We start from the raw sequence: 15,032 nt of genomic DNA on the forward strand, positions 1-15,032 counted from the left end.
TAATGAGAAAGTAAAGTGTAAATTGTCGTAATTCATAAGTGATGCGATATCCTGTGAATAAAATCCTCTTCGAGCGCGGGTTCGATCCCCGCTTGGGCTGATTATCTGGTTGGGTTTTTTCCGAGGTTTTCCCCAACCGTAAGGTGAATGCCACTTAATCTACGGCGAATCCTCGGCCTCATCTCGCCAAGTACCATATCGCTATCATCAATCTCATTCGACGCTAAATAACCTCGTAGTTGATACAGCGTCGTTAGTTAACCAAGTAAAAAGTCCTGAACAGTTTTTTTCTTATTTCAATTGAGTTGTATTGAACGATTTTCTGCTACGCTTGCTTTCTTATGGTCATGGTTAAGGGCACTTTCGGAACTACCACAGATAGTTTGTGTTATCTTTCACATTTCCTTCAAGTTCACAGCAGGGTGTTTTCCTTTGTGTACAGTTTAGTCTTCATATCATCTCTACCATCTCAATCGTTTGTAACGTTACCACGGGATTTTGTCTCTCTCATTCCTTGAGCGATATTGTTAGCTCAATGTTTTGTTTGTCTCCAGTGGTTCAGATAGACAAGGAAAATTATTTTCGAAGCTTTCGAAAGCCAAAAATTAGAAAAAAGGATATAAGAACTGAGTTAAAATATGTTCTTCTGAAATTAAAAAGAGCAAAATATGCTGAAAATTTCTGGTATACGAAATAAAACATAAACATAATCTATAGTCCATATTGTCTAAGAAATCTGCAAATTTTTAAATAAAAATTATAATTATAACTGAACTATTTATTTGAATTATGAAAAATGATCACAGACAATGATATAATAATATTGTAACTCTAATTTTATGCTTAATATCCCTTTAAAACTACAGAGAACATTTGGAGATAATTAAATTATAATTAAAATTACAATTCTATTTAATATCCTTCCTAAATTTTAGAGGCACAGTTATAATTTGTATTCAACATTTATTCGTGTATTAAAGGCGCTCTTCATTAGATATAAATTTGTAGTACTGATAGATTATAATTATTTATTTAAAGACTATTTTCAACGTTTTATTATGATAGACATTCAATCACTGTGCAATAAGTTTTAATTTCAGATATTTATTATTAAGGCTATTAAATAACTGAGACTAAGTACTCACTGAAGTAATTAAAATTTCCATCTCAACAATTATTTCACTTTCTCATTAAATGCAGTATATACAGAGTGATTCACGAGAATTTACCGTCATTTACTAATCATCATATTATTAGTATACTAATATAGTCTACGACAATTTGTTAGGCCTAATGGTTGACTTCAGGTACAGGGCTATTGATTTTTAAAACGCCAATATTTTTTAATAAATTAGTTCATATTTTAATGTAAACCAAAAGCAGGATGATGAATTATTAATTTTATTCTATGTTTTTTTTACCGCATTGTGTGTTATAGAAATTACTTATTAATTTAGGTCTGTAGCTTCATTACTAATAGTCTGCACCACATCTGCACATACCATAAAATACAGGTTTTGTGTTTATATATTTCCTAATTGTGGAATAAAATGTATACGCTACTTAGGTGTACATTTTTCTGACGTTTTGTATGTTCGATTCCCTAACCGTTTCAAATGTAAATCATTTTGCCTTCTAAGTGTGTTTTCGAAATTATATATTACACTTAGTCAAACATGGTAACCTTTTCATAAAGGAAGCGTAATTTATTATTTATTGTTATCATAAGTCAATTTTATGTTTATGTAGTTCAGCTACTACAAAGTACCGGTAATTAAAAACGAAATTTTAAACATATTTCGTATATGTGTCATCTGCTATGTTTTCTGCAATCAGACCACCATATTCTGGAGCAGCAACGTTACCAAGTGTATGAACATAGCTTGTTAATTTAAGATGGCTATGATAGAATCCAGCCACCCTTTACTGCAACATCGTCGCTATATATTGTGGTAAAGTAAAGGTTTGGGAGTTGTTTTCCATTCTCACTGGAAGAAAGGTAATTCGTGGATCTCAACCAAAATGGGACTTTCGAGCAGTCAGTGGACGCAAGCCATTAAGATGAACTGTAATACAATACCTGTACGTACTCTCCCTGGTAGAACTCTGGACTCAACCCGTTGCAGAAGATGCGAGAATTGCTCCGAATCAACAGACATAATACGGTTCGTTCTCTCATCGCATCTTCAATCCGTCAGAATGATTCCTATGAGGTTTATGAGGAGGTTGGTTGCGTCTCTTCTGATGGCTCTACTAGACGTGCTGATATCAACATAATTCATCGGCAGAAGGATAAGGGTGTCATTCTTGATCCCACAATCCGTTTCGAGATGCATGAGCAACAGCCACAAGAGGTGTGTCGTGAAAAACAAGTCATATATGAGCCTTGTTGTCAGCATCTTGGAGCACAATACCACATCACACGTTGGACAGTTTTTGGGCTCATGTTCGATGCCCGTGCTACGATCCCACGAGAAACTTTAAATCAACTTAAACAATTTAAAATTTCTGATGCAACGATTGATGCCATAGGATCTCATGTGTTAAAATCATCCTTAGCTATAATTAGTAATCATTTGTACCAAATAAACTTTTATTGTAAATAATTTCCTATGTTTTCGTATCATTTATCTTAATGTTTTCTTTTTCCTTTCAAATTGTCACATAATTGGTTTTAATGATTATTCATTATGAATTGTTTAGTAGGCCGATCTATTCGAACCCTTATTTAGGGCAGCTTTTTTATTAAAATTAAATTGATATTGTCGTCCATAATTCATACATTGTTAACTGCATTTGTGGGTTACGTAAATATTTACAAACCAGTGGAAATTGTGCTGTTCATAGCCATCTTAATTTAAGATGGAACAATTCTTGAACATGTGATATACGTGGATAAAGGACTTTCAAAGCATTTATTTATAACAATAGATTATTGCGTTCAATGGCTTAATAAACTTACATTCTTTTTTAGGCAAATAGCTATGATAGGAAATATAGGCATTTTGAAATATATCTCCTAGAATATTTTCCTTCCTCCTGAAACATGAATTAGACTTCTGTTGGTTACGTCCTTATTCCGGGGAGATCTTCAATAATTATTGTATAGGCTATACGAAAGTCATTTCATAAGTCATGGCAACTAATTATATCAGCCAATAAAGCTGCAGGAATAGAAATTCAGTATATGCGATTGAAGTTCACTGGAATGTGCTTCGAAATGCTAGTACCAAATTAGGTTCGGGTACAGGAGGCTATGGGTAAGGGAAATTGAAAGATGCGTAAATAGAAATCATTGTTTTATTATGCACAAAAGGAAACAAAGTACATTACTCAAGCTAACACCCTTAAAAATAATCCTTCAATGCTTCCACAATCTTTGCCAACAATGGTGCAGGCGTTGAAGACCATCGGCTGTGTGCGATTCGTCTATGTGATCGCCTGTCGTCGAAACGTTGTAAAGATGTCCTCCCTGTTTGCAAACCAATTCCCTCGCAGCTGCTTCTTCAATTGCTTCTCGTAGTTGAAGCATAGTCTCTAGGGGCCGTATTCATAGACATTTTTAGCGCGGGCTTCCGGCGGATGATCAGCGTTTTTCGTATTCATAAACCAGGGTTAGCGATAGGATATGATTTGAATTCTGTACAAGTAACCAGTGGATAGCCGGGGCTAGCTTAGTACGCTCGTAGCGCGTGCTGCGAAATATCTATGAATAGCACCCTAGCATACTAACTTTTGCGTGTGCTGTCAACTAGCCATCAATGCACATAGACGCAATCCGGCGGTAGCATCCCGTACAGTGTACAACAGATTTTCAAACGTAGGGGAGACTGTTGTACCTTTAAACACTTTTCACATTTTATTTTTTAATTTTGGGAAATGAAATTGTTTAAATGAAAGAATGCTTGAAATAATTATTGAAGGTTCCTTTACAACTTCCTGTATGTATTTTCGTGTTTTGCAGATTTATTAAGGATGGAAAAAATAAAATGAAGGGATATGCAACTTGTTCAAAGGTACAAAAGGTTCATGTACCTTGGAACATACCCTCTTGTAAGTTGGAACACATGAATATAGGTGGGAATATAGCTGTAAAAACTGACAATAATATTTAAAATGTATTTACCATCATAAACCAGAGCAGGCTTCTCTGATTGAGATTTTATTTCCTGGAGGAGCAATAACTGCTTAAACATCTTTCTTCAAGGCATCCGGATCAATTGGGGCCTCTTAACTCCAGGCTTACTTCGTGAAATGATCTTAAAATAAAAGAAAAACAAAAACCGATAGTGTCGTGTACTTTGCAACACGTTCCATGGTAAAAGATGTTTTGTGTTCAAAGGTACAAGAGGATGCACTTTTAAACAAATATGGTTCCCAAAACTAGAAATTCGAATAAATCGTGGAAATTAAAATATGTCATTACTCATTAGATGATCGGAATACAATGCACTTGAAAGATATTAACAAATACAATCTGGTTTTTTTGTTAGAAAACATATATAACTGAACGAAATGATTACTTTTGGTATTGAAAAAACTTCTTTTGTCCATGGAACTCACACTTTGCAGTAAATCAAACTGAAACTATGACCAGAGCTACTTAGCGGCTTTCTCTACAATCTACTTCAGTTTGAGTCCTCTAGGTAGCAGCAAAAATTAAAAGACAAAAAATGTTCAAAGGTACATTATGCTAAAGGTACAACAGTCTCCCCTATATACTGAACTAACCACATTTTCGGTTATTCGGAAGGTATAACTTAGTCGCCAATACTTATGAAATGACCCTCGTTTATTTAATTGAAATTGTATACTGTACTAGGTGACCATTTTGTATGTGGAACGTAAACAGCGGCGCTGCGATCATATGTTGTTACTTTGTGGAAAAGAGGACGTCATAGTATGTGATTAGAATAAGAGAGCGATCGTAATGCACAGGTGACGTAACAGCGGCGCGTTTGTGTTAGTACAGATACGGAAATAAAATTTGGAGCTCTCCTATCATGTTTCGCTTACAACACATTGCGCATATGCAGTAAACAAGAACACCTGTATATTATATGCTACTTGTGGACAGTCGTGATATTGTTGTCTATATACACGTAGACTCCCATCAAGACTCGTTATAAATTTTAATTTCATATCAGTCAGTACAAGTAATTACCGTTCCACAAACAGAATGGTCGGGTAATATTTCTACATTTAATTTTTCGTCTTTAAAGGAATATTTCTGTTACTTTATTGTTTCTGTCATTCGTGTATAGTAGGAATAGTTGTCACTAGCTGACTCTGGTAGTAGACCTGTTAGTAAATTACAGTAGCCTAATATTTTCATTCTTTGTTCCAGAGTGAAGCAGGCGACGACAGAGAATGGAGGTACAACGATGTAAGTAAACAGTATATCTTATGCAATACTAGTAGGAGCATGCGTTATCAATATCAGCAGACAGCAGATTTTTCGGTGCCGATACTGAACGTCAGTTGCAGGGAAGTCATTGAACTCATTGCTACGCTCCCTCCGTACGCCAAGGCACGTGACGTATTGTAACTGTGTAGGGACCCAAAATCCGCTTATATTTATTACATGTCAATATGACTTCATTTTTTATTTATTTATTTTATTGCTTGTAAGTTTGAAATGAATATAAGTTAATACAATGAAAGATAAACTAGCCCACGCCTGAATGAGAAAGACTCGTGCTCAGGAGGGGATTCCAATACAGTCAAAAATAAAATTAAAATTGAGAGTGAATACATATTAAAAACTGTTTAATGTGTTTGAACCCAAACTATAAATTCAATACAATTTTTTTTATTAATTTGGAGAGGATTCGTGATTAAAATAATTTTAGAATAAATTTTGTTTAATAATCTGGGACCTTGACTCATGCTATGATAAAAAGCTTCATTGGTTTTACATTTAGGTTCAGACAAACGCAGAGAATTCATATTTTAGTTCTATATGTATGTATATACCTTTCAAAGTTATTAAGATTTCTATGAAAATATTTTAATAAAATAAAATAATAAATTTGTTTAATGTTGAAAACTTTGAAGTGTTTAAACAACAATTCATTTGGGCAATCTTGCTCCTTTTTAAAACAAATTTTTAATACTTTTTTCTGTAGTAAAATTAACGGATATAGGTTGGATTTATAAGTTACTTATTTACTTGTTTATTTATTCATACAATTATTCATTCATTTATTTCAATGCATTAATTAAATAATAATTCAATTATCTGTATGTCTATCTGTCTCTATTTATTTATTACTCTATTCGCTCTTGACCTATAATTTTGTACGTAAATATTGTTTTTCATTAAAGGCAGATAAGAAAGTTTGTGGCGGTCGGGTGACTCAGTTGGAGGAGCAACGTGTTACAGACTAGAAGGCCTCAGTAGCGGGATTTTTCTCGTTGTTAGACTTTTAGAACGACCCTGGGGTCCACTCACAAGCAAACATTCTCATGGGCCACTATGATTGCGCCACTTGTAATTGCGCCAAATGGGTTGCTGTATATCCGTATTGCGTTTGCGTTTGTTCATAGGTTAGTACAAAAATATTATGTAAGATGTTACGATACGATACAAAATCTTCGTTAGTGGAGGACATTGGTTGCAATTCAGTTACAGCTTCGTGAACTTCAAGTAGGTATGGTTGTTGGTAGTTTCGTCATATGGTGACGTGGTTCTCTGTAGATTGCTTTTCGTAATAGTTTAATGTCAGTAAAATGCAATACATTAGCACAAGGCTCTGGATTCTCATTGAATATTGTAGATTATTATGATGCCTGGTTTTTCACTTAAATCATAGTCGCTTTCCTTTTACACGACGCACGTATTTTTTGCCGTAGGAGATCTCTTTCATTACTTTGGTAATTATGGCCGCCTAAAATTTTCGGTTCACTGTTTAAGAATATTATTTTGGCAGGACAATTCTTCACTGTACAACGCCAACGTATACGTTCATCTACATATGTGTACGCCTTGTGAAACTTAAAACCATCTCTTACAAGTAAGTTCTGTCCTCTATTGCTGCACCTTTGGACTACCTCCATGACAACCTTCACTAGTCACCAGTCTCCCTCACAATGTTTATGTCCTCCCACTGAATGTGCCTAGTACCAAAACTAAACACGCCACCTGGGTATCGTGTACTATTAGATTTCGTTCTCTACAAACTTAAGAAAAATGAAAATTCTTACACAAAACTGTCGTTGGCGCAAACTCATTACCCTTAAATATGACCGTACTTTTCAATTGCAAATAAACAATAAATCTGGCGCAAACGCATTGCACCCAATTCTCATGGGAGCAGGTAAAAAGGTTATATTTTTTTTCTTCCATCATGTTAATAATGTCAAAACAAGTGCTTATACAAATTTTCGTCACTCGAGCGCAATTTTATTACAAGGGTCGTCCAGAAAGTAAACTTCCTTGGAGCCGTTTACAGAAAGAAAACACAATTTAATGGAAAGATTTATTGGAACAGATACAGCAATTGTTGAGCTATTTTTTCAACATATTTTCCACCGCAAATGAGACATTTGCCATACCGTGGGGTCAAATTATGTACCTCTGTGTCTTAGAAGTCTGCCGCCTGGAATCGGAACCAGTGTGTGCTAGCCGTCTACGTCTCTCTGTTGATCCCACGGTATGACAAAATGTCTCAATTCCGTTGGGGAATATGTTGAACAATAGCTCAACAATTGCTGTATCTGTTCCAATAAATCTTTTCGTGAAATTGTTTTCTTTCTGTAGACGGCCCCAGGAAAACTTATTTTTTACGGCCCTCGTAATTGGACTCGAGTGGAAAAAATTTGTATAAGCACTTGTTTTGACTTTACTAACAAGGTGGAAGAAAAAAATAAGTTTTTTTTATCTACCCTCATGACAATGTTTGCTTGTCAGCCATCTGCCAAATTGAGAACCGGTTCTTTCTAGAGAGTAAAAGGCGGTCAGAGTTTGGTGCTCACCACAGTATCTCACTCTGGTGCTGAGGTCAAGATACAGGATTGCCAGATAAAGGAATCGCAACAGTCGTACCAACTCATGAAAATTGTCGTACTTCAGCTTAAAATTGTCGTACATTTCTCAGCTTCCTAATGTACACAATTTTAGTCCACCGCTATGTAATAATGATTAGTATGTCTGACTGTGAATGAGCGGATCGGGGTTCAAATCCTGGTTGAGACAAGTTATCTGGTTGGGGTTGTTTTCGGGATTTTCCCTTAGTCCATTAAGAGTCATTTCGCTGGCATTATCACTTTCATATCATTGACGCCAGATAACCATGGCAGTAGACAACTGGGTGTTCATTTCAAAATGTGTCATGACGTCACTGTTGGTGGGTCAGCGACTTGAAGCGAGTTTCAGCTTTTATGTCAGAGAAGTTGCCTAATAATCAAGGCGTTCAATCTGAACTTGAGAACGTGCACGATATAACTTGAACGTCGTAGCAACAGATGGCGATCTGTACGGTCTGTGTACTACCATAAACTCTTTCGAACTGTGTTTTGCGCGGGCAAGTCGTACCCAGGGTATTTGTTATCATCGGTGGCGTACGACAACATTCCACACTACAAATCAAATGCTCCGTGTCCATGTTGACCGTCGAAATTAATGTCAACAAATACTGTACGTAAGTAATCGTTTTAACCCTGTCCCCATATCCCGACAGTAAGAAAAAAACTCACCTCAGTACGTGTTTCCAAACACTTCACATTCCTGCCACTACAGGCGTTACCGTACGTATCGGTAAGTACTCTTCAGAATGAACGCCGTGCTTGCTAGGCAACTTCTCTGGCACATAAGTAATACACATCTGCGGAAGTGTAGGAAGATTGAATTCTCTAGGTTCATCGACTAGCCATATGACGACATACAGCGAGCCATGACACACTTTGAACTGAACACGCAGTAGATGAAGAATCGTAAAATAACCTGTATATTATATACGTCTACCAGTAAATTTTAGTTTCAGATTTTAAGAATACCACTAATTATTGTTCACATCCACAATGACATTCAGCATTGAAACAAATCATCACTCATTTCTTCATGATCAACACTGTCATCGCCATAAAGCGTGCATGATGACGCTTGGTTAGAAACAACTTTGTTATATTTGAAGTCAGCAGGAATTTAATCTTCGGCCGGCGCGACGACAGATATTTTAATATATCAATGAATGCGGCGGCTGAAAATAATATCAAAATGATTCATCTACAATCGACTTAAACGCGACACCTCTATAATGTCGGCGCGTTAGATTTCTTAATGCTACTGCGGTACTTTTTCATTGACAAACAAGGAAGTTAATAAAATTAAACCTGTATTGCTTCGATATAATCACGCCGTATACATGAAATCTAGAGCTTAAGATGACAAATTATGATTTACATGGCAAGCATAGTTACCAGATCGAGTTTCAAAGCATCCCCCCCCCCTTAAAAGCATGTTTTTTCATATTAGTCAAAGACATACTGAATGAAGAAAACTTGTCTAAAAGGGACTAATTAATCATCAACTTTATTTTAATTATAAACCAACATTATAAATTTCAAAACAATTTTTCCCTTTAAGTGAAATAGTCGTATAAAATTGCGTACGACATAGAGTGCGGTCGTATCTCGTACAATTTGTCAAAGTAGTCGTATGCTAACAACTATAGTCGTACGTATGGCAACCATGTCAAGGTAACTTGTACGCCTTTTTGGCGCTTAAATGAGATCATTTTTTTTTTACAAAACCAATACAACAACACAACTCAAATGTAATTACAATGGTGAATGTTGAGAGTTAAATGTTCAAATATCGTTTGCAGACCTTTTATTTATCATGATTATGGGATGTGAATCAAATCCAATCAATTTAATTAAGAAAACTCCATTCGTGGTAAGTACCTGGTACAGTATTAATCACATCTCACTCCCCTCTTCTCGAAGTGTTACTCTCAGACCTCAGAACGAAGACTTTTAAGTCATTTCATTATCGCAGATCTGTGAATTTCTACATCCAGTTCACAACTTCTAACAGTGAAATACCGATTTGCACAGCAATATGTTTGGCAACGCTCATCAATTTTGAATTCAAGGCATGCGGCTCACAGCGTATTGCGTACGTTAATTTTCTGTATTTGTTTAATGTAGTCCCTATTGTCTGTGTGAGTGTGGGTTTAAGTTGCAAGCACTACGAGAGATAATTATAAGAAGTTTTCTTTACCCTCTTCTGAAGAAAAACTATCACTGGTATGAGGCCACAGATTATGTCCGTAGCTAAATTTTAGTCGAACGATTTCACTTACGTAAGGCATATTACCAAGACTTCACTTTACGTAGCAATTGCATCAGTTACAATTACATGAAAACATAATATAAATAAGTTTAAGTATAAAATGTAAAATCTATATGAAAAATTAAAACAATTTAGGCTCAAAATTCATCATTCAGATTGTTCTTCTCAAAATTGTGATTGTCCCATATTAACCGAATCCTCAGAAGTTAAGTATTTAGGCATTACGATCGACCAACACTTACGATGGAACAAATATATTACATATTTATGCAATAGATTACGTAAAACAATTTATATCTTTGTTATACTTCGGTCATATTTACCAGTTAATATTTTACGTCTCATTTATTTAGCTTTATTTCAATCCATTCTCCAGTATGGAATTTTAGGGTGGGGAAATGCTTGTAATTCTAATCTCACTCCACTAATACTTATTCAGAAAAGAATCATTAAAATATGCCTTAATAAACCAATTGATTATTCATCTGAGCTTTTGTTTACTGATTTTAATGTTTTGAAAATTAAACAGATTTATTATATTGCCTTATTAATCTTCATACATAAAAACCGTAATAAATTCAAATTCTATCATCATAAATATGGAACTAAAAGATCCGATTTTATACGACTAGAGGAACCAAAGTGTTTCACAAGCACAGCTCTGAGCCATGGTACCTACTTTGGTCCAATGTTATACAATAAAATAATTCATAAATATCCAGATTTGCAAAATTTTAGTATCAGGAATTTCAAAAATAGCGTTAGGAATTTAATTTTTAAAGAATATATATTGATTTAATATGTATATGTATTTGTATGACTTAAATTGTTAAAATTGAAATTGTATTTTTAAATTTAATTTAATCCTGTAATTTTTTTTTCTTGACCCAGTTTGTGTCAAAAATTATCTTTGTGTTTATCTTTGTGTTTAGATATCTCCCTGAGCACGAGTTTTTTACTCCTTCAGGGAAGAACTAAGATTGTATTTCTGTCAATGTTATTTTATTAACAATAAACAACAATAAACAATAAACAACAACAATTAAAATAGTACTGAAAACTACATGTTCTGAAAATTCTCTCTCGCATAGTAGCCACTCTGCGGTAAAAAGAGGTTTCCAATTGCGACGTAAACATCGATTGGCTGAATATACGATACCTTGTGCAGACCCAGAAAAAAATTTTGGGCCACCTCAATTTTGTTGAAACACTGAGCATGCGCAGTATGTTATAACCGGAACTTGGAAAATTCAAGTGGCCCAAATTTTGTTTCTGGGAATGTAAAAACCATATTAGTTAAGATTGGATCGGTGTCGGGTAGAGTTCCCGGGTAGCTCAGTTGGTAGAGCGTTTGTACGTTAAACCAAAGGTCCCGGGTTCGATACCCGGCCCGGAACAATTTTTCCCTCGAAATTATTCATATTAGTTGAGAATCCACATCTGTGGAGTAACGGCTAGCGCGTCTGGCCGAGAAACCAGCTGGCCTGGGTTCGATTCCCGGTCGGGGCAAGTTACCTGGTTGAGGTTTTTTCCGGGGTTTTCCCTCAACCCAATATGAGCAAATGCTGGGTAACTTTCAGTGCTGGACCCCGGACTCACTTCACCGGCATTATCACCTTCATCATATTCAGACCCTAAATAATCTAAGATGTTGATAAAGCGTCGTAAAATAACCTATTAAAATAAAAAAATATATATTGGTTAAGAAGTCCCTGTAGTCAGAAGTCTGATTAATGTAATATGTTATTAGTCAGCGGTGTATGCAATGGAGGGGGAAAGAAACTGGCCACCCCATTCCATTATCTTCTGGCTTAGTTGCCTCATGAGTGATGCTTTATTGTTTCATGAGATTCATATCTGTCTTGGGACAGTTGACTAAAGAAAAAATAGGTATATTCATTCATTCATTCATTCATTCATAGTGTTCCGCCCAAGGGCATGTCTTTCCCTGCTAACCCAACACTCTCCAGTCTTTCCTATTTTCTGCCTTCCTCTTTGTCTCCGCATATGATCCCTATACAGCAGCCGTGGCGAAAAGGCCATGGTGCGCCGAGCCACTGTGTAAGCTGCAACGTGCATAGCACCTATGGAGGGAGGCAGACAAAAGAAGGGGAAGTGAATGTTTAGGGCGTGTAACGAAGAAAGAAATGAACAAGAAAACATAGGACACATTATCACAACCTAAAATTAACTGTCTTCAGAATGTCTCTGCGTCAAAGTTTCAAAATCAGGAATTATGTCACTTACTGCCAATCGTAGTTGATCACGAAGGTATGTCTGTCCGTCGTGATCTAAATTTGATTTTTACTATTTTCATTGTTGAAAATAATTTTTCACAAACGTAAGTTACAGCGAACATGGCTTCAACAGAGCAAGCGAAAGAACGAAGCTTCAAATATTTATTTTATTCCAAAGATTTGAAAAGTTCAATATCTGTCAAGTCCTTACATCTAGCTTCCATTTAACGTCACATTGTAAATCTGTGAGTTTAAATTGAAAATCTAACCGCATTATTCGTACATCTGCTGTAAAAGAATCGACGTACAGAGATGATAATGATAATAATGATAATACTAATAATAATAATAATAATAATAATAATAATAATAATAATAATAACAATAATAATAATGATAATAACACTTAACCTTTTAATGTTTCATCAGTAACATGTAGTATAATGCCGTTTTATGTTATACAACCGTTTTCCTAGTAATATTTGTGAACAAATCATATATTTAATATTTTCATCATATTGTAAGCAAAAGAATGCATCCTCCCATCCTACTTGAAACTTTCGTTTTTTATAGAGGTACATGGTTTCGAGAGAGATATTGCGACGATGCGCCACTCGCAGGTCCGAGACAAATGCAAATAGAACGGAATTTGACTCCAGTGAGTAAGAGGGAGGGGGTTGTAGGTAGGAAGCGAGAGAAAAGCACTGCGAGCCACAATGTGCTCGTGAGTCGCATTTTCGCCGCGGCTGCTATACTGTATCTTAATAGGTATATGAATTCATGTAATTGTCACTAATGCTAGTGCTACCTAAAGTGAAGACCTGATTATGCTCCTTATGTGAGCGACAGTAGCATAATTTGCTACAAGCACAACTGTTCTCCTGTCGTTTTCATTTTAATGTATTTGTCGTTATCACTCACCATAATGCTATATTATCATTATTCTATACGCTCTGTAAATTAAAATTAGAACATAATTATTAAAAACATAGGCCTATCAAATATCTAGGCTTCCTTTTATAAAAAGCTGTTAAATAAAATAAGTTCTTTCACATTTCAATACACGTAAAATTAAATTTTTGCTGTATACTGCAGTGCTCGTCAGCACTCGCTCAAATGGGTAGAGTACATGGAGGGTAATGAACTCTGCTCCGTCGTGCACAAGGGATAGAGAGACAGAATACCCGCCAGCAGTGACGATTGCACGCTAGGGCTGAGTTTTGTCCGCGGGTAAGTAACGCTAGCCCGAGCGTGCAGTGTTTTGATGACCGCTGGTATACTGTAAAGTCTGTTACCGTGCTTCCCGCTTGATCCCAGAAACTCGATCATCTGCGAAGTAGTTTTGAAGTAAATCAAAATCACTGGCGGCCGTGTGCACCATTCTCGATCATCTAGCCCGTTTATCAGCAATCACGGAAACATGGTTAATTCTTGACAACGATCAAGTAACAGATGCGGTGCACCGACATTTTCCCTCGATCAACTCAGTACCGTCAGCTGACGGTACGCTCGCTTGAGAAGAATCATCTGAGCGCTAGGTTACCGCGTATAAAAAAGCGAACGAACGCACTCTGTCAATTATCGCTTCGTTTTTGTTTGTCGGACTGTTTCAAACATCCTCGCAGTTTTCAAATAACAAGTTTCAATAATCATGGAAGAAAAAAAGAAAAGATCACCGAACTTCTCACAGTTCGAAGTGGGAATTCTTTTAGAATTCGTCAGCAATTCTGCATCCATATTAGAGAATAAAAGTACTGACGGAAGTTCTCTAAGAGAAAAGCAAGCTACCTGGTTGGATTTAACTTCACAATTCAACATGAGTTATACGTGTTTACATAATTCCACATAATTTGTAACGTAATTTATACAGTGGTTATTTCATATTATTGATAATAATTGGGAAAATTTCAGTATACGGATACCTCACTGACAATTATCTTGAAATAGGCTACTAAAAAGAGTACATTTGTATGTGTTTGTCGAATGCTCATCATCTTACTTACGAAAAGACACATTGCAGTGCCAATAATTTATTTGGGACAATTTCAGTATACCGACACCTCGCTAACAATTATTTTAAAATAAAAAAATTAAAAAGCAATTCGTCTGTGTATGTCGAATACGCATCATCATGTACACGAAAAGGAAGTTTTTAATGCCAATTTATTTTGTGTGCACAAGGTTGGGATTTTGGAGTAAGAGGGAAAGGAAAGTGTTCATGTTCTGAAATTTAACCATTTATTTTGTGTACACAAGATTGGAATTTTGGAGTGGGAAAGGAAGGTATCCGTGTAATTTCTCTTAATTCAATCGTAAATAGCCTAATTGTCCAAAACGTCATGTAGGCCCTAATAGTTTCAAACGACAAATCTGTAGCTAATAAGTGATAATCTCGCATTCTACAAAATGGTCATTTAGTTTTACTATATTATTACCGGCATAGAATAACTACTTTATTATTATTTTAACAAAATTGGACAGTTAGGCCTAAATAATAT

The 15,032-nt window shown here is 35.6% G+C and overlaps 1 long non-coding RNA gene across 1 annotated transcript in view; it reads left to right on the top strand.

The window, feature by feature from the left end:
• Positions 1–5,345: 5,345 nt before the first annotated feature.
• LOC138690972 (uncharacterized) overlaps positions 5,346–15,032 on the top strand; it is a 443,659-nt gene continuing 433,972 nt past the window's right edge. Inside the window, exon 1 of the long non-coding RNA XR_011329724.1 lies at positions 5,346–5,386. This is a non-coding gene — a long non-coding RNA (uncharacterized lncRNA). The remainder of the gene's footprint in view (positions 5,387–15,032) is intronic.

The sequence above is a fragment of the Periplaneta americana genome, chromosome 16, assembly GCF_040183065.1.
Source record: "Periplaneta americana isolate PAMFEO1 chromosome 16, P.americana_PAMFEO1_priV1, whole genome shotgun sequence".
Taxonomy (NCBI): Eukaryota; Metazoa; Arthropoda; class Insecta; order Blattodea; family Blattidae; genus Periplaneta; species Periplaneta americana.